This window comes from Haemaphysalis longicornis, unplaced genomic scaffold (genome assembly GCF_048455015.1).
Source record: "Haemaphysalis longicornis isolate Haplotype H1 unplaced genomic scaffold, Haemaphysalis longicornis Haplotype H1 scaffold_12, whole genome shotgun sequence".
NCBI classification, from domain to species: Eukaryota; Metazoa; Arthropoda; class Arachnida; order Ixodida; family Ixodidae; genus Haemaphysalis; species Haemaphysalis longicornis.
This window is the reverse complement of record NW_027526225.1, coordinates 95,672,047-95,690,388: the sequence shown is the minus strand read 5'-3', so window position 1 is coordinate 95,690,388 and position 18,342 is coordinate 95,672,047.

Here is an 18,342-nt window from a genome sequence, read left to right as displayed (position 1 = left end):
CGAAACACGTCCCCCTATTCCGGTTCACGGTATTTTTGTTAAACAGAAACTCTATTTCCTGGTTCGGAATGGCACTACGAAAGTTCATGTACTAGCATTAGGAGGCGCTCTCAAATCACTTTGCGCTACTCCTCACAGTGTACGGCGAGTTTGAGTTTTTTTTTTTTTTTTTTTGCCCGTCTCGAAGTGATCGAAAAGGAGCACCACTGTACCAGGCTCACGATGCTCTAAGCCGAGACAAGGGCCGGTAAGCATCACTGAAGCTACCAGGTCTTGCTATTCCGGGTCTTGCTTCATATTTCTCACCAACGTCATTTTCAGGCCGTTTATGCCGTGCAAGTTCTTCTAGCCACTGCCCTCACACTCAAACCTATGCTGTGGCTGTGAATGCCATTATCCCGAATAGTCACTTAAAGTATACCGTTGTGTTTTCAAGTAATAGCTGGGACAAGTATGATCAACCCCATGGGGAAAGTTTAAAGCATTATCACCGAGCAGTACTTAACCGCTGATACGCTGTCCGTTGTAAAAATGAGGTTGGAGAATTTGAAGCTCTCACTTTATGTAGATAACTGTTTGCAATGTGCGCTGAACACAGATGTTTGCTGCAACGGAAGCTTTTATGCAGAAATGCCTTATAGTCGGGGGTTGTCGTGCGTCCCTTGGCCGGCATCCGCGGCGCGTCTGATGATGATTGTGGCATGATGCCCCTAGGGATTGACCAACCAAACAATCCATCACGAGATAGCTTCGCGTTCAACCATCATCGTCATCTTCCCGTAGGGGAACCGCTGAAGAAGAAGAAGGAGAAGACAAAGCTGCGAAGAGGAGGGCTGCGTGAGTTTTGGCTACGTTATCCTCCTCGGCCGGCGCATCTTCCCGATCTGAACCCGGTCGAAGAGCGGCTCATCGCGCCTCGACTCCCCTTCATGAGCATCAGGCGGCTGACTCGAGGCAACGGGAAGTTGGAATCAAGGGACAGGCGGTGAACGTGCCCATCGACGTATCGAAGGTTGTGCGGTGCCTTCCTCGCATGGTACCCGAGGACGTTGCGTTCGACGTTCACATCAAGCGGAGGCTGATGAGTCCGGCAACGTACAAGCGCGGTTTGGTGAAGCGCGGCAACATCCTGGCTTGGCTCAAGCACCTGGAACACACAACGCTGTATCGCGCCATCAACGTTCGGGTCGATTGGAGTCGGCTGGATCACTTCGATGACGGCGGCGAACGAGAGGAACCGCAGGAAGACGACGTCGATGATGCTGACGGTGAGTTCGAAACGATTCCCGACGACTTTGACGTGAACGATCCTCTGCAGTTGGCGGTTGCGCTCAACGCGGTCTCGAAGACGCTTCTGTATAACGAAGCGGAAATGACGGGTGTGGGAAAAGAAAAAAATAAATGATTACGCTCACACTCTCGCCTCTCTCTACGCCATTAATCGCATCACACTCATCGGTGCACCCAATGCATTTCTGCATCCTAACAATCCCCCTCGGGGAGGTGCGGGAGAATTTTTTTAAGTGCGAATGCACTTTATAAGCGACCCTGAATTCCGGTGACCGCCGTCCATCCACATAGCAACAGCTGCGGGTGCGCGCGCTCCTCGTCTTCCTTGGCAACGGGGGGAGATTCACGCGCGCTGCCTGGCCGCTGACATGGCACATACGCACGTGGGGGATTGGCCAGGAATCTCCTCGTCTTCCTTGGCAACGGGGGGAGATGGGCGCGCGCTGCCTGGCCGCTGACATGGTACATACCCACGTGGGGGATTGGCCAGGAATCGGGCGTGAGAAGGGCTAATGCACCCGCTTAAAGGAGTACTGACACAAAATTTCAAAGCTGAGATCCGCTCTAGCAATCAAGTACAACGACAACACAAATAGGTGTCTGTGCATGGCACATACCCACGGGGGGGATTGGCCAGGAATCGGGCGTGAGAAGGGCTAATGCACCCGCTTAAAGGAGTACTGACACGAAATTTCAAAGCTGAGATTCGCTCTAGCAATCAAGTACAACGACAACACAAATAGGTGTCTGTGAATAAATGCATCTTTCTTTCTTTGTAGTTGTGTGTGTGTGTGTGTGATCTCTCTTTCGCGAACATTACCGAACCGCGCAAATTCAACTCGTGCATTCGCACTTTCACATTCTTCCCCTCGGGGTAATGCGGGGAAATTTTTTTTTACAGGAGTTAACGCAAGGGCCCAGACTAAGGCGAAATTTAAAAAAAAATTGCTTTTTTTCTTCGCAATTAGGGCAGTTATTTCTTTATGCACATTTTACAAAATCTCACTTTTCTTAGAAAGTCGAATATTCTGGCTCAAAAACACTTTTTTCGTAAGCAAGTAGTAAGTGACCACTTAACCTTTTGGATTATGCTCCGTATTTAGTGTCATTTTTTTTCACGAATAAACTTCCAGCTCCAGATGAAAACGCTTTTCTGGAATCAGCTGTAATAAGAAATTGCTTGGCAACCATTGCATAGCTGACTTTTCAGCCAAGGCAATTGAAAGACGCTGTCAACGTTTTTTCAACATTTGAGCTTCGGAGCCGCGCACCCAAAATGTCTGTGTTGGGCTTCACAGTCTCAACATTGCAACATTAGATGCTTTTCTTTCGTTCAATGATTGTAACAATGCACGAGCCAGCATTTTGAAATCATTCGAATCGAACCATGGGCGCAATACCGCCATCAAGTGGCTGAAATAGGCTGGCCACAAGTGAACATTCTTTGCGAACAGAGATGCACGCTGTTACAAAACAGCCTAGGCAGGACAGACGACAGGCGGAAACGCAAAAAATGACTGCGACGGTGATTAAAAAAGCTACCGCTTGGTAAATAAATGACCCAAGTGGTGTTTTTGCCTACAAAGTATTGTGTTTCATCACCTTTCCCAATGTTTTTTTGTTACATAGGTACCACTATTTCCCATATCTTCAAGGGTAGCCACCTGATTTTCTTCCTGTCATCTATATAAGTTGCGGGGAGTCCTTTTTTGTTACACTATTTTCAATATGCAAATAAAGCCAACGTCTAGGTACTGGGGAAAAAATTCATACAAAATCTAATTTTATCCTGATTTTAAGAATTCTGCTGCACTTAGAAGAGCCAAAAATTCGGAAGAAAATGATGTGTGCATTTTTTAGATAGTTTTAGTAGATACCCAGAAACGTGGACCTCAAAACGGCCATAAATGCATGGGAAGTTTAGGGCCTACCCTGTTCCCATAAACACTCAAGAAATGGTGGTGATTAATTCGGAAGAAAGCAGGAGTTGAAAGCACGCTTCTGGGTAATTCTGTAGTTGGTAGAAGGCGATGCTTTGATCAGTCCTTTGTCAATAAAGGAAGAGCCAAATGACATTACCGCAATTAGCTTGATGCCGACGTTCGCGAACTCGACCGAACGACCGTAAGACCCATGCTTGCACGAGCACCTGTCTACCCTGCGTGCGGGAAATTGGCTTTTGACGTTGTTTTTCTATGTTCCCACGAAAGGGAGCTGGAGGGCTATTTGGGAAACTTCAGTGAGCGCTGAAGTATTTGTGCGTATTTCGGTTTGTCTTAGCACCACCTTCAACGTTCGGTAATTAGGGACTACTGAGAAACTGAAGCTCTGAATCAGCGGGCAACTTTGGGTCTTTCTGTCGATACAGCACTTCGCGTCTTTGTTGTACGCCTCGCCCAGGCTTGTTTTCGTGATGATGGCACGGAGGTTCTGCAACACCATTTCTCGCTTGATGGGCTGAGCAGTAGATGTAAATTACTGGCACATACTTAGTGTGGTGCACATCTCCAGTGATCCACATAAAAACAGCAATGACTGCGCTGAAGCTTTTTTTTTGTTTTTAAGCGTTTTGTACTGAATAAGTGAGCAGCCGTACATAACTGCGTTGTGCTTCTACTTGCGACACTTTACGCATTCAACTTGTAAAAAATTCAGTAATTCAATATTGCATTAAGACATTTTTCTACAGCAATAAGGGGTGATTGGGTAATAAAGATGCCTGTAATTTGTATTTTATTAGCAGTGGCATATTTTGTTATATTTGCGAACGTAAAATCTTTCTGTTTAGGTATTTCTGTAGGTATTCATCACTCGTTTGCTGAGGCTTGTCAGTCCGTCGTGAAATCTTCGGTGAAATCGCAACTTATGGAGGGCCACATTGCCTCATACCGACGACTGAATATTCTTCGCATTAGCTCACATTGCTTTTCGCGTCAGAAAGTCAGGATTTATGTCTCTTGACTGGGACTTCTAGGACCTATTGATCCGGAAAGACACGTAGAAAGCACTCGAGAACTGTGTGAAATAGCACCAGGTCACCTGTTTCTACTTTCGGCATCTGCATACCAATCACCTCTGGAACACTTGGTGCATGAACCTAAAAAGCATGTTTTCGTACCCAGATAACTTAAGTAAGAAATTTCGAGTGCTCTTTTTTCCGCAGTTTTAATTCAGCCGGAACGTTTGAGTGAGGTGTCGCGAGCATTGAAGTCTCTTCATTTTGTCGCAAAACGGCACGTAGCAAATAAACCTATCGTCATGCACTACATTCTGAGGAGCAAACCAAACCTCTGGGTGCACACGGATGCAAAATTTCTGGAAATATAGCCTACCCTCACAAAAACAAAACAGTTTTAAAGACAATAGTCTTTCTTGGGGTACTTACACACAGAAATTTTGGTACGTCTGTCTGTCTGTCTGTCTGTCTGTCTGTCTGTCTGTCTGTCTGTCTGTCTGTCTGTCTGTCTGTCTGTCTGTCTGTCTGTCTGTCTGTCTGTATGTCTGTCTGTCTGTCTGTCTGTCTGTCTGTCTGTCTGTATGTCTGTCTGTCTGTCTGTCTGTCTGTCTGTCTGTCTGTCTGTCTGTCTGTCTGTCTGTCTGTCTGTCTGTCTGTCTGTCTGTCTGTCTGTCTGTCTGTCTGTCTGTCTGTCTGTCACTCGATTCAGCCACCCGGCCAAAATAAAACAGAAGCTGGGCAATAGTCTTATATACCCACAGCGAAATGTAAACATCTACGTCCGGTGTTAACATTCATACTAGTCAACATTGTTGAAGAAGAGCAAAACATAACGAAAATAGAAGACAGAAAATCAATACACGAGGGATATTTGCAGTGTTCCTTTATTAAAAAATCACGGATGCTGGGTTTTTGAGAGAGCAAATAAAATACTATTTCAGCAGCAGAAAACTGTCGCCTGCTTTTGGCCGCGCTACCTAGCAGAATTTCAAAACATCAAATGGCAACAGCAACGAAAGGCTCCACTAGATAGGTTCCACGTTTACTCGTGGACTAGGGCAACGTCGATCTATAAAAGTTGCAGTAGGGTGCCTCTATTCACGCGCGTTTCTGCCATACGGCAGTGCTGGCATCGAGGCACCCAAATCTGAGCAGTGGAACGCCGTAAATTTAAATTGACTTGAGCAAACCTCTATCGTGTTATCTTTGGAGGAACGAGACGGGAGAGGAACCACCTGAAAGGTGAGCGGGAAACAGAAGGGAGGCATTTACTTGCCAGGGGCGCCAGTCTACTGTCGTCTTTCGTCGACATTTCTAACGAAAGGAGCTGATACGTGGTCAAATTTTGGCGGGTTTTTGGGTAAAAAGGGGAAAATGTTGATATAATCTTCCCTTAGCCGCTCGCGGAGTAGGGTCACAACGTGGGTTCCACACCTCTTCGGACATTGCAGATGAGGCTGCCAGCTCTATCGACGCTCGCCTTCACCCTCGATAAATTGACGGGCCAGGTGCAGGGGCGGCATTGGCAAATCGAAGTAGGTATATCTGAACTACCTCTCCCAGTGCAGCCACTGCAGTCAAATCAAGCAGACATTCGTGACCGCTGCAACCTAGAGACTTTCTCTAGCCAAACGCTGTCTTCAATTTTGAAAAATCCAAGGTCTGGCTTTCCTCACCACTTGTGTGTTAAAAATGGGAAGAAAAAGGTCAGTTTTCTTTGTTTGCCTAAACTATCAATAAAGTTACTAAATTGGAAACAGACTCAGAATGGTTGAGTTCCCGGCAACTTAGATTTTAATCAGTGTTCTTAAAGGAGTACTGCCACAAAATTTTTGGACTCCGTTTTTTTTTTTTTTTTGAGGTTATATGTACCCATGAGCCCACTGATCAGAGAATGGCACATTACAAAGTCCAAAGCAGCCTAAATAATTTCTTACAGCTCCGTTTATTCATGTCAGTTTTGATTTACGGGAAGCGAACGCGAGGCAGCCGCCATTACAGGAAGGCGCATCTGACGTCACTGTTCTCGTCGCAGCACAGCCGGTGTCGGTCTAGGCCCGCACGCGCGCACCGGATCGGCCCGACTCGCCGTAGTCGCACGTGACATCCGTCCTAAAAACTGTGACGTAATGCACAAGGCGCGAAAACGCGCGCCCACAGCCCCACGGCCGTTTTGATACGTCACGGGAGCCCTCATGGCGGTCGAAGCGCAGATGACGTCATGAGCTTTGTCGATGGCGCGGATGAGCTTTCTCGTGCGCGCAAGGATTAAAATTAATTTAAAATATGTTCTACAGAACGGTTGCGGTTTAAACTACCGACGGGGTATCTCTACATAGAAAGGAAGCTTTTTGCATAGTTATCTGAGCTTTGAAATTTCGTGCCAGTACTCCTTTGGCTTTTGAAACTTTTTTTTCAAAGCTACTAGGTCACACGCAACGTCCGGTAGAGCATTTTCATTTGAGTGTCCTGGTCAACTGCGCACATCCGGATTGAACTCATGCATATCGCAGCTTGACTACGGATCAACCTTGGTCGTGTCTTGTGTCTTTAATTACTTTCAGAGCCACTTGAAATTAAGGCAGTGCTTTGGATCTGTGCACTTGTGTTTGCAGACCAAACAGGCTTACCTCCGGTCGGGCATGATCTGATAAATTAACTCTCAATCTTCCACCTCGAGCTTCTTCTGCATCTCCCCGCTGCTTGACATGCGGGCGATTTCGTATTACCACCTATATTGGCTCTTACTTAGTGGGATAGACCCCGGTGTGCAAAGACTCCTTTCAACTATGCGTAATGCCGTTGGCTTCCATTCGGGCCTTGCGCGAAGATAATTAACGCTCAAGGGCCTTGGCCTTTTCTGAGAGCTTGGCAGTGAAATAACTTTCCATGTTAATCGACCAGATTTAGGGGAAATCCCGAAGGTTGAGGAAGCTTCTACGAAAGAACATTTGACATCCACCTAAATGCAGCCGTATGGCTACAAAGCATAGCTGTCCAGCTTCCTTTGAAACGAAGCAGTTGAAAAAAATACGTCCTGGTCCAGGATTTGAACCCGCACTATGGCCTAACGTATCGATGCACTGTCAGTTAAAATAAAGGCAAGGAATTTAAAGTAATTTGGGCGAAGCTCGACGCACGCCTTCAAAAACCCCGGCTTGCTTTTTCGCGTGAATTTCTCGAACCCTTTTTCCATGTGAGGGGTATTGTACAGTAGGCAGAATAGCTTCTGCCACTGCAGGGCGCATTAAGACGAAGTATAAATGTAAAAACAACTTTCTTCACTACAACTACGCCCTGCACGGCTCTTATATGCCAATATTGTTTTGCACGAACGAAACTCTGGACAGATTTGAAACAATACAAGACCACGTACGTAACCAAAAGGAGGAGTGTGTTTTTGTCAAAAACGATACACTGGTTGGTGGTGTTTTGACAAGAAGCAAATAAAAACGCATGTGCTAAACGACTCGATAAAGACTACGTAACAGCACACAAAATTAGGAAATGAAAGCTGTTTCACGCCGCCTATTCGAGAGGCGCTATTAAGAACGTTCTAGAAGTTCCAACAGCACAGTACGGTCAACTTTGTCTTACCAATCCTTAATTAGGCCGAGAAGACCTCGACTACACTCAACCATTTTTAAATTCTGAATGCTAATGCGGTAATGTCCAAATTGAACAGCCCTGAGTTCTCGTGTCCATCAGCGAAATTGCGTAGGGAAAATATTTTTTGTCTCCAGAGCTTAGCCTTTTGTGTGGCCTTGTTTAAGGGCGCCTGGAGTGACGTTTTGGCCAGTGTCTTTCCCGTTTAAACACTCGCACATCACCGGTCATATCTTTATGGGTTCACTGTGTCTGTGGGGGAGTTCAGAGTTGAGGGGTCACGCAAGCTCCGCCAGGCTCCACGCGCTCGCCATGTAATACCCGTTGTGCTGCTGGAAAATTTCAACGTGGCCGTCTCACGATCCCATGTGGCCTGACTCCTGTCGTCTCTGGTCGAGCTGTTTCGGTTGGTGTGTTGTACAAACAGTGCGATGGCTAGGACGCGGGAATGAAACGGACAGTGACAAGTTTGTCCGCTAGAATAAACGTCGAGTCCGTTCAAGTTTTATTCAGCTAATTAGCTAGTTAGTCTGATAATTGCAAAGTGCAAACAACCGTCTTTTTTTGTTTTATGCACTCATTGTACTGCGCCGAGCTTCGCAGGTCATTCTTCTTCAGAGGGCGGAAGTGCACTGAATATTTTTTTAACATTTTTGTAGCAAATGTGCAAAGAGGCTGGCCATAGGGTTGTAATAAGGGTTACTTAGAGTCACCTGGCTTACTACAAAAAAAAAAGAAAACCCCGCTCTTCGATGTTATATTGGTCTGATGGAAAATGCTGCCACTGCAGACAATAGTTGCCTCTCGGCTTACAAGATGTGATGAGCTCTTATACGGCGGCACCACTCCAAGAAGTTTCCTTCGCTGGTGTACAGTGTAAGAAGGCACGTGAGGTCGAGTGGTATAGCAGAACTCCTACTACATTAAGAGCACAGCCCCGCTGCAGGATTTTGGACAAGCTCGCTGCTTCTGTACAGGTTGTCTAAGCTTCTAGTATGCGAGCTCGGCAACCGGCCACTGTTTTAGCGGCAGCAGGCAGGGCGCGCTGAATAATGGAAGCATCTCACAGACGGGCTGGCACCCATAATCTCCCCGCAAGCAAGATAAGTGTGCGAGGGTGCTCGACTGTATGATCGCCGTTGGTACCTTTCATGGCCGGCCAGCTGGTCCGCCGGCCGGGCTCGGGTTTACGACTGCGGCTGCTGCACTCACGCGGTGAACGTAGTACAGCGCTTGATCAGTCGCGTACATCTCACTGAACGCCAACGCCGTCATCACGGACCTGTGTGTATACAGGACTTACTGACGTCTTTCAAGCCTCGCAACCACCACAAAATAAATATGGAAGAGTGCCACCACAAGATGCATCCTGTGGCTTTGACGCTTGCTTGCACAGATCGATTGCGTCACTGACGGGCGACCAAATAAAACGCGAGCGTTTATAGTTTGGCTTAAGTTTCAAAGTTCTCTCAACCTCGTATTGTATGGAGAGCTTTCGGGAAACTTAGTTTATGATTTCGCGCTCTTGTAAAGAGCTTGATTGGCAGGGTGAGGAGAGGTGATAATCCTAACTTTCACCAGCAAATATACAGGGTGGAACGAGGTCGAAAGGAGACCGAAATGCTAAATTAGAGCTTAGTGAAGAATAAAAGTTTTTGAACGGTCGGCTAATAATATTTGACGTATCTGTGTGCATGATAGAAAAAAGAACGCAGAACCTCGCAGCAACTCATTCACGCGAATGTTCCAGAGAGTCGGCGGATTCCGTTTTTTGCCCGAAATTATCAATAACTATGCATCGCGCATGCAAGGAATGCACTTAAAATGACTACGTTTTTACGCTACACGCTATGTGAAAATGTTTATAACTGCGGTTTAGTGTTCCAGGAGAGCAGAAAGCGAACAACTGAAGTTGCACGTTTATTTGTTGTATCATTTTTTTTACGTTATCGTCTAGTCTGTGCGATCTATGATTAAGGAAGTAGAGAAAAGGAAGAAAATTTCCAGGAAAGGTCTGCTAAATTCCCATACTGATACTCTTTTCTCGCTTTTTGTAAAGAACGACCAGACCTGGAAGCCGCCGTTTTTCTACAAGCACGAACAAAACCATTCTGTCCGGGAAGCCTGCGTCTATGCAGCCATTTTATTCATGTACCTGCCAAAACATTTGAAAGCGTAGCACTAAAGGAGACAATAAGGTCGCTAAAAGGGGCCCATCATTATCGTTCTAAGTTATTTTGCCGTTGCTATAAGTTAAATTCAAATTTCAGGCATTCGCTTCCCGACAACTTCAGAAATCCGGACTGACGGTAATTTATGCTTACTGTCCCTATGCCATCATAGAGTTTCTTTCTGTTGCTTTCTTTAGGGGAGCAGTAGGCGGCATTTTCTTACTAACAGGAGGAATCACGCCATAATTTCTACGTTAGAAAAGGTTCCTTGATATAGCCACAATAAACGAAGGCAGAAAAAAAAAATGGCTAAAAAACTTGCAGTCATGTCACGTTATCTGCAGAAGACTTGATTGTGACGAGCTTTTGAGGTCCCTTTTGAAAGAACTAGTCGGATTTAGAAAAGGAAAGAACAGGGCCATCGTTTTTGTATTTGCGAGCAGGAGTTACCGGGTGGACACGGTAATTTCTTAGTTAAACGCGTCGCCCCGGGCGAATACGATGCGTTGAAGCAGGAAGGTAGGCTATACGGAGAGGCCCTATCCGTAGTGCATATACTAATCACATGCAAGGCACTTCACACAGCGCGACACAAACACTTCAGAGAACTCTACAGACAACATATTCGCCTACATCCATCGTTTTTTCTAGGTGATGATGCCATTGTTTCCGTCAAACGTGTGTTTGAGTATTTGTCAGATGTCAAGTTTTTAAATCTCATTTCCTATCACGCATAATGAAATCTGGCCGTATACACCAGCCATGCTCATTGTCGTTTTGTGATTTTACTTTTGTTTTCACTGACTATACTTAGTGTTTAAGGTTTCACCCCTCATATATGACTGTTGTTTTGGCGCTCTTTGCCCCAGTTGGCCTTGCGCCATAAACATCCAACCATCATCATCAGGCTATACGAACGACAAAAATGAGAACAAAGGCGTTAAGTGCTGTCATATACATTCAAAGTGTTTTTAAGATGTCACAAGTTTTAGACGTCACTCGGACACGCCGGGATTAGTAAAAACTAAAAGGCGAATCAGAGATGTAAAAGACGTCGTCCATCACATTCATCACATTCGATCCATCACATTCCATCACATTCCATCATCCATCACATTCATCCATCACATTCGACTAAATATGTAGCACGCCCACGGAAGAACTCGAACTAAAATCTGGGAACAATAAAATTATAACATTAAGCAATGAATGATATACCGATTTAATTCCAGCCATTAATGTACTATTCGGAGACCACATGCTGGTCGGTTTTACTTCCGTATTTGATCTATTTTTTTTTGGCTATTTACTCCGATATATGAAACCTATATTTATTTTCCCTGCCTAACATTTTGACTTTCGTAATATTCCGGTGAAATTGTGAAATTGGATTGGCGTGTTCTGCGAGACGAAAAAAAGTGGAGCTCGAGGACATCTAAGCACTTCTTATAAATTGTAAGTGCGCAATCATTATCCTCCCGTTGGTTCTGAGTTCTCCTCGCAGTTGTCCTTGGCGATCAACGCTTTCGACTGCCCAGGTTTCGGCCGCCGAACTTTTTATCTCGTTTAGACACCGTAGTGGCGAAACGCACGCTGCAGCGCACACGACCTGTCTGGCTGATTACTCTTGGCAGGACAATAAAGAGCACCCGCAATGGGATGTGCAGTTTCCAGCGCGTATGGCTTGGCGTTCGCAAGAATCGTGAGTTAGTGTCCCTAGATAAGGTATAAGATTACCGCCACTGATGCACGCAAGTCACCAACGGCGCCATTTTGGTGTTAGTCAGTGTTGCGCGATTGCCGCATCTACGGCCCCACCCCTTCGACCGGATCGTTTGTTAACAACACTGCCGAAGATGCAGCAAAACGGCATCTTCGTACGCAATTCTGCTTGTGAAATGCTGTTACATGCTTTATCTTTGATCCGCATTTCAAACGACGTCAGTCACGTGCAGCCGCAGAGCATGGTGAGAAAGCTAAGTCTGCCAGAGTTGACCGACTAAAACACATAAGCAACACAATTCGGGGCGCCCATGAACCGCCGCAGTGTAACCAAATGTCACGTGACGCCTACTGACCAATGATCATGGCGGCGGCACGGAACGTAAGGAGATAAGAGTGCCGATACTCTGCCACCTTATCCAGAGACACTGTCGCGGAGTTCTGTGTGTTGTTGATTGATTGTAAGGGTTTAACGCGCCGACGCAACGCAGGCGATGAGGCGCGCCGTAGTGGAGGGCTCCGGATTAATTTTGACCACCTGGGGATCTTTAACGTGCGCCGAAATCTCGTACACACGGGCGTTTTTCCTTTTCGCCTTCATCAGAAAAGCGGCCGCCGTGGCTGGGAGTCGAACCCACGACCTAGTGCTCAGCAGCGCAACGGCTTAGCCACTGAGCCACCGCAGTGGGTTTCTGTGTGTTGTAATATGGCACTGTACGTTTTCCAATACCCTTCTGCGGGTATCTGCTACTCCATATAGCTACGGGGCAATTTAGGCATGTGAGAGTTTCGTTTCGCTGTGTTGACGTCGCAGCTAAGGGACGGCCCGTGAATGGGGCTAAATCTTCCGACCGCAGCTGCCATGGCGTTCAGCCAAACCACTTGTGCGGGTATGTGAAAATTGTGGGTGTGTATGTTGACGTCGTAACCAAACAGGAATACGCGCAGCGTGCTTTGGCTCCCGACATCAGCTGCCATCGGCACTCACCGATCCAGGCCTGACTTCAACTTGGGGTTACTTAAAAGAAGTGTCAAGACATGTCAACGGGCGTTTTTTAAGTCGAAATCCACACTGCACGCACTTCGGCTACCTTGAGTAAGGTATAGTCGTGAAGACGAACTGGTATGGGAGGGTTAGTGTTTGAAAACTGTAGTTGTGAGTCTCCTCTGGACCAAAATGTCCTGACTGAATTCTCTCTTCTTTTTTTGTGCCGTCGGCCATACAAGGAGCCGTTACGCTGTGGCATACGCCGAGGCGGAAGGCCAAATTTTCCACTTCATATTCCGTATAATCACGCTTTAGTATTATTGAAGCAACAAATGTTCACCTGCCTATTATACAAGGCCGGCGCGCCAATGTTGATTGCTTTGGGAGGGGAGTTTCTAGGACAGATCTTGCCCTAAAGCGGAATTCCTGTAGCTCAGAGTCACGTTTGGGCTGGCAATTTTCTTTTAACATACGCTAGCATAATGGAGCATTTTAGCTGAGTGTTAAAGAAAATGGTTCACAGCTCGTTACAGAGTAACAGACGCTGCCCTTGCACATTAACTTCCGCCGCCAGGCATGCTTGTACACAAGCCTCATTTCTTTGTGCGTACAGGTCGCCCGTTACGTGAGAGCATATAACTAGCAACCTTGGGCCGAATGAGTTTTGGTTCAGTGCCTATTTCTCAAGAATACTTCGGAATAGGTGTTTAATATTTGCTCACTGCTTGCGTTTATAAGCGAAAGCCCCGAGTTGAACTTTCGTGGATCGGTCGCCGACGTCGATGATCCAAGTGATGATCCGCTCATCGATGGGTGGCTCGTTGGCCGACGGCACATAGCTGACTACAGTCTGATTGATTGATTGTAGGCCCCGCACGGGGCACCTTGAGTAATCTTGGTGACGGTACTGGCGATACCGCGGACCCCGAGCCCCCAAACATAAGCTGGATCCAACCGTGGCGATGTGTTTATAGGTGGAGGGTTAGAAACCACGAACGGTGGCCGTCGGAGCCCAGGTCAAGCTCCGGCGGATGGGCTCCCTGTCTGTTCACCAGGCAGGGAGCTCCGGGACCTCTTTGACTACCAGGGTAAGGTCAAGGAAGAAAGTACCCCCGTCTCCCTGCTTTTTCCTATGCCATATGGATAAATCAAACCCCCCCCCCCCCCCAGACGTGATCGGCCCCCTAAAAGGGGCCGCACCGAAGTATCTTTTCCTTCTTTGCCTTCTATCTCGCTCCCAAAGCCAGATAACTACCCTCGTTTTTTGATCATGGAATCTGTGGACAAATCGAAGCCGGTTTCCTCTCAATCGGTATTTCTTGTTTCTAAATACCTTGAAGGTATCATCGGCAAAACATATGACGCCAAAAAACTCAGAACTGGTGAAGTGCTAGTTGAAGTTAAAACCAAGCAGCAATCTACAATCCTCCTGAAACAAACCCGCATGGCAGATCTGGAGATCAGGGTCACACCCCACCGCAGCCTCAACAGTTGTCAAGGTGTAATCTCTGAGGCAGATCTCCTAACCGAGACAGAGACTGACCTGCTCGAAGGCCTAAAAGAACAAGGCGTGACAGCAGTAAGGCGCATCGTCATCAGGAGAGAGAACAAAGAAATAGCCACCAAACATCTGATCCTTACTTTTGACCGCTGCACACTGCCCGAGCATGTCAACGCAGGTTTCATCCGTTGTTCTGTCCGGCCGTACATCCCGAACCCGAGGCGCTGTTTCAAGTGCCAGAGGTTCGGGCATGGTACCAACTCCTGTCGAGGCAGAACAACATGTGCCAAATGCGCCCAGCATGATCATCTCTCTGACAACTGCACTGCAACCAACTTCACCTGCCCGAATTGCCAGGGTCCACACGCAGCATACTCTCGCGCTTGTGAAAAGTTTCATCTTGAAAAAAAAAATCATTAACCTTAAGATAACCGAAAACATCACCTTCCCCGAGGCGCGAAAGAGGTTCGCCTCTTTTCCCCTGGGCAGGTACGCCGACGCAGCTCGCCGGGGGGCGGAGCGGCGTTTGGTTTCGGCGGGGACCCAGTACCGCGAGTCGGACTTGGTCCCGCCCCCGCCCCCCCCTGGGTTGCCTATGGCAGCCCAACCCACCTCCGCACCGCCCGCTCACCCAGCAGCGGCTGTGGTGGCAACAACGTCTGTTGGGGATGCCGCTGCATCCACTGCTTCCTCTCCGCCGGCCCAAAGCACACGCAAGGGCACGGAGATGGAGACGGAGGCAGTCGCAGCGACCCCCTCCCTCGCCTCACTGCCTGTGCCACCTGTGGTGCTCCCCACGCCTTCGGCACTGGCAGCGCAGGCAAAGAACACCCGAAAGGGTACCACGTCAAGGGGGCCCAGTCCGCTGGCCACCCCCTTGCCATCAGATGACGACATGGACGTCGAGCCCTTCCGGCTTTCATCGCAGCGGAAGGAACGGGCTGCGACGTCCAGGTCAGTAGAGAAGGTCAGAAAACCCCTTCCAAGAGTGCAAGCCCCGAAAGACCCTACATAAATAATCACACTCCAGTAGCTCTAACACATCATAATGGGAAGAGAAAACATTGTTCAATGGAACTGCAGAGGCCTTCTGAATAATCTTGACGACGTGCATGAGATTCTGCATGCCAATCAGCCAAGTTTAATGTGTGTCCAGGAAACACATCTTAATTCCAAACACACAAATTTCTTGAATAGTTACCTGGTATACAGGCAAGACAGGGATGGCTGCACACACTCTTCTGGCGGTGTGGCCATAATTGCCCGCAAATCCTTAGCATGCCACCCTGTCACCTTGAACACTGTCCTTGAGGCTGTAGCAATTCGAACAATAATATTTAATAGGTTGATAACGGTATGCTCCATATACATTCCTCCTGATGTCTCACTCTCGAGCTCTGACTTCGAGGCGCTGGTTGACCAACTGCCCGAACCATACATCCTTACAGGCGACCTTAATGCTCACAACTCTCTTTGGGGCTCTTCCAGAACGGATGCCCGAGGTCGCCTGATAGAGAAATTCCTTACATCTTCTGGAGCATGCCTTTTCAACAATAAACAGCCTACATACCATAACATAGGACATAACACATACTCATGTCTTGACTTGCCTATTGGTTCTGCAATTCTCTTTCCATGTCTCGAATGGGGCGTGGGCACAGACCCATATGGTAGTGACCATTTCTCCACTTCATTAACGCTTATAGGTACAGGCCCGAGCAGTCCATCTTCCCATAAAAGGTTTAATGAAGCAAGAGCTAACTGGAATACATTTACAGAGACATCCAAACTACACCACACATCCATAGGACACCTACACGTCGAAGAAGCTACCCAACTGCTCACGGCGCACATCCTCGACGCCGCCGAAAGGTCCATTCCCCACACCTCTGGTGCCCCGCGCAACCAGCGGAGGCCGTGGTGGAATGAGAACTGTAGGCGGGAACGAGAGGCCCAGAACAAGGCGTGGGGTATCCTTCGTCGGTACCCCACGTCGAGTAACCTCCTCTTGTTCAAACGGGCCAAGGCGTTCGGAAAACGTGTGCGCCGTGAGGCAAAACGCGATAGTTGGCGTACATTCATAACATCAATCAACTCCTACACAGACACACGGAAAGTATGGACACGTATACGCAAGCTAAAAGGACAACAGACACACAGCCTGCCCCTGGTTAGCACAACAGGGGACACTCTGGAAGACCAGGCTGACACACTCGCACAACACTTCCAGCACGTGTCCAGTTCAGCACACTACACGAACACTTTCCTGAAACATAAAGCCTCTTGTGAAAAGAAGTCCCTACACGACAACAACAAATCACAGACTTCTTACAACTCTCTGTTTTCACTACATGAGCTGAGGGCTGCTCTGAGCACGTGTAAACCCTCAGCTCCAGGCCCAGACAACATCACATACACAATGATACAACACCTGCACGCAGACACTCTTCTAACACTCTTACACCTCTATAACAAGATTTGGCTTTCGGGGCACATTCCAAACTCTTGGAAGGAGGCTATAGTTGTAGCTTTCCTGAAGGAGGGAAAGGACCCGTCGTCCCCCTCAAGTTACCGTCCTATTGCTTTGACGAGCTGCCTGTGCAAGCTCTTCGAGAAGATGATAAACCGCAGGCTCGTGTACTTCCTTGAGTACAACGGTCTTCTCGAGAGCTGCCAGGCAGGCTTCAGGGCGGGGCGATCCACGAATGATCAACTCGTAGCTCTTGAATCTTACATTAAGGATGCCTTCGTGCATAAACAGTATGTCGTGACTGTGTTTTTTGACCTAGAGAAGGCCTACGACACCGCTTGGCGCTACGGGATCCTCAGTGACCTGAAGTCTTTCGGTGTTTCGGGCCATATGCTCAACACTCTGGCTAGTTATCTGTCCCACAGAACGTTTCGCGTGAGAGTTGGTAGCGCACTGTCAAGGATTCATGTGCAAGAAAACGGCGTGCCCCAAGGTGGAGTTTTAAGCTGTACTCTTTTTATAATTAAAATGAACTCTCTTGGGAAGGCATTGCCACCTACCATTTCTTACTCTATGTATGTAGACGACGTACAGATATCTTTTAAATCTTGTAATATGTCAATCTGTGAACGTCAGGTCCAGCTTGGTGTTAAAAAACTTGCCAGCTGGGCAGACAAGAATGGTTTTAAAATTAATCCTGGAAAGAGCTCTTGTGTTGTATTCTCCAGGAAGCGTGGGGTCCACCCGGACCCAGACATCACTCTTGCGAATGTGCCTATTCCTGTGAACAAGGAGCACAAGTTTTTAGGCATTTTATTCGATGAAAAACTTACATTCATCCCTCATATCAAACAGCTCAAATGTAAATGCCTAAAATCAATGAACATTCTTAAGGTTCTCTCACATCAATCTTATGGGGCCGACAAACAACTCCTGCTGCGCCTGTACACGGCGTTGGTGGGGTCTCGGCTCGACTACGGCAGCGTCGTGTATGGGTCGGCGACAAAGACCGCACTGAGAATGCTCGACCCAGTGCTGCATCTTGGCCTTCGCCTCTCATGCGGCGCTTTCCGCACTAGCCCTGTCGAAAGCCTTTATGTCGAGTGCGACAAGTGGTGTCTAGGGCATCAGCGGGAGTATGTTGATCTGCTATATGCATCTAAGATTGTATCCCTTACCAACCATCCTTTTAATCCTATCTTGAACAATACATCAAACTTGCAACTTTTTTTAAACAGGCCATCCATTTCCTTACCTTTCTCTCTCAGAGTTAGGGAGGAGGCTTCTGCACTCACGGTCCCTCTTTCAGACACGCACAAGACACCCATCCATAATTTAATTCCACCATGGCATCTACATCCTATATCATGCGACTTATCATTCACATTAGTAGAAAAAAATAGGGCACCCAGAAGTGCAATTCTGCAGCACTTCCTGTTCCTGCAGGACAAGTACAGGTGCGCAGAATTCTATAGCGACGCGTCGAAAACTGGTTTTACTGTATCTTGTGCAGCGCACGGACCAAATTTTACCTTAACTAAAACAATGAATTTTCATAGCAATATTTACACGGCAGAAGCCTATGGCATTTTACTCGTTTCAAACCACATCCTCGAACATAAAATTCCAAAGTCCATC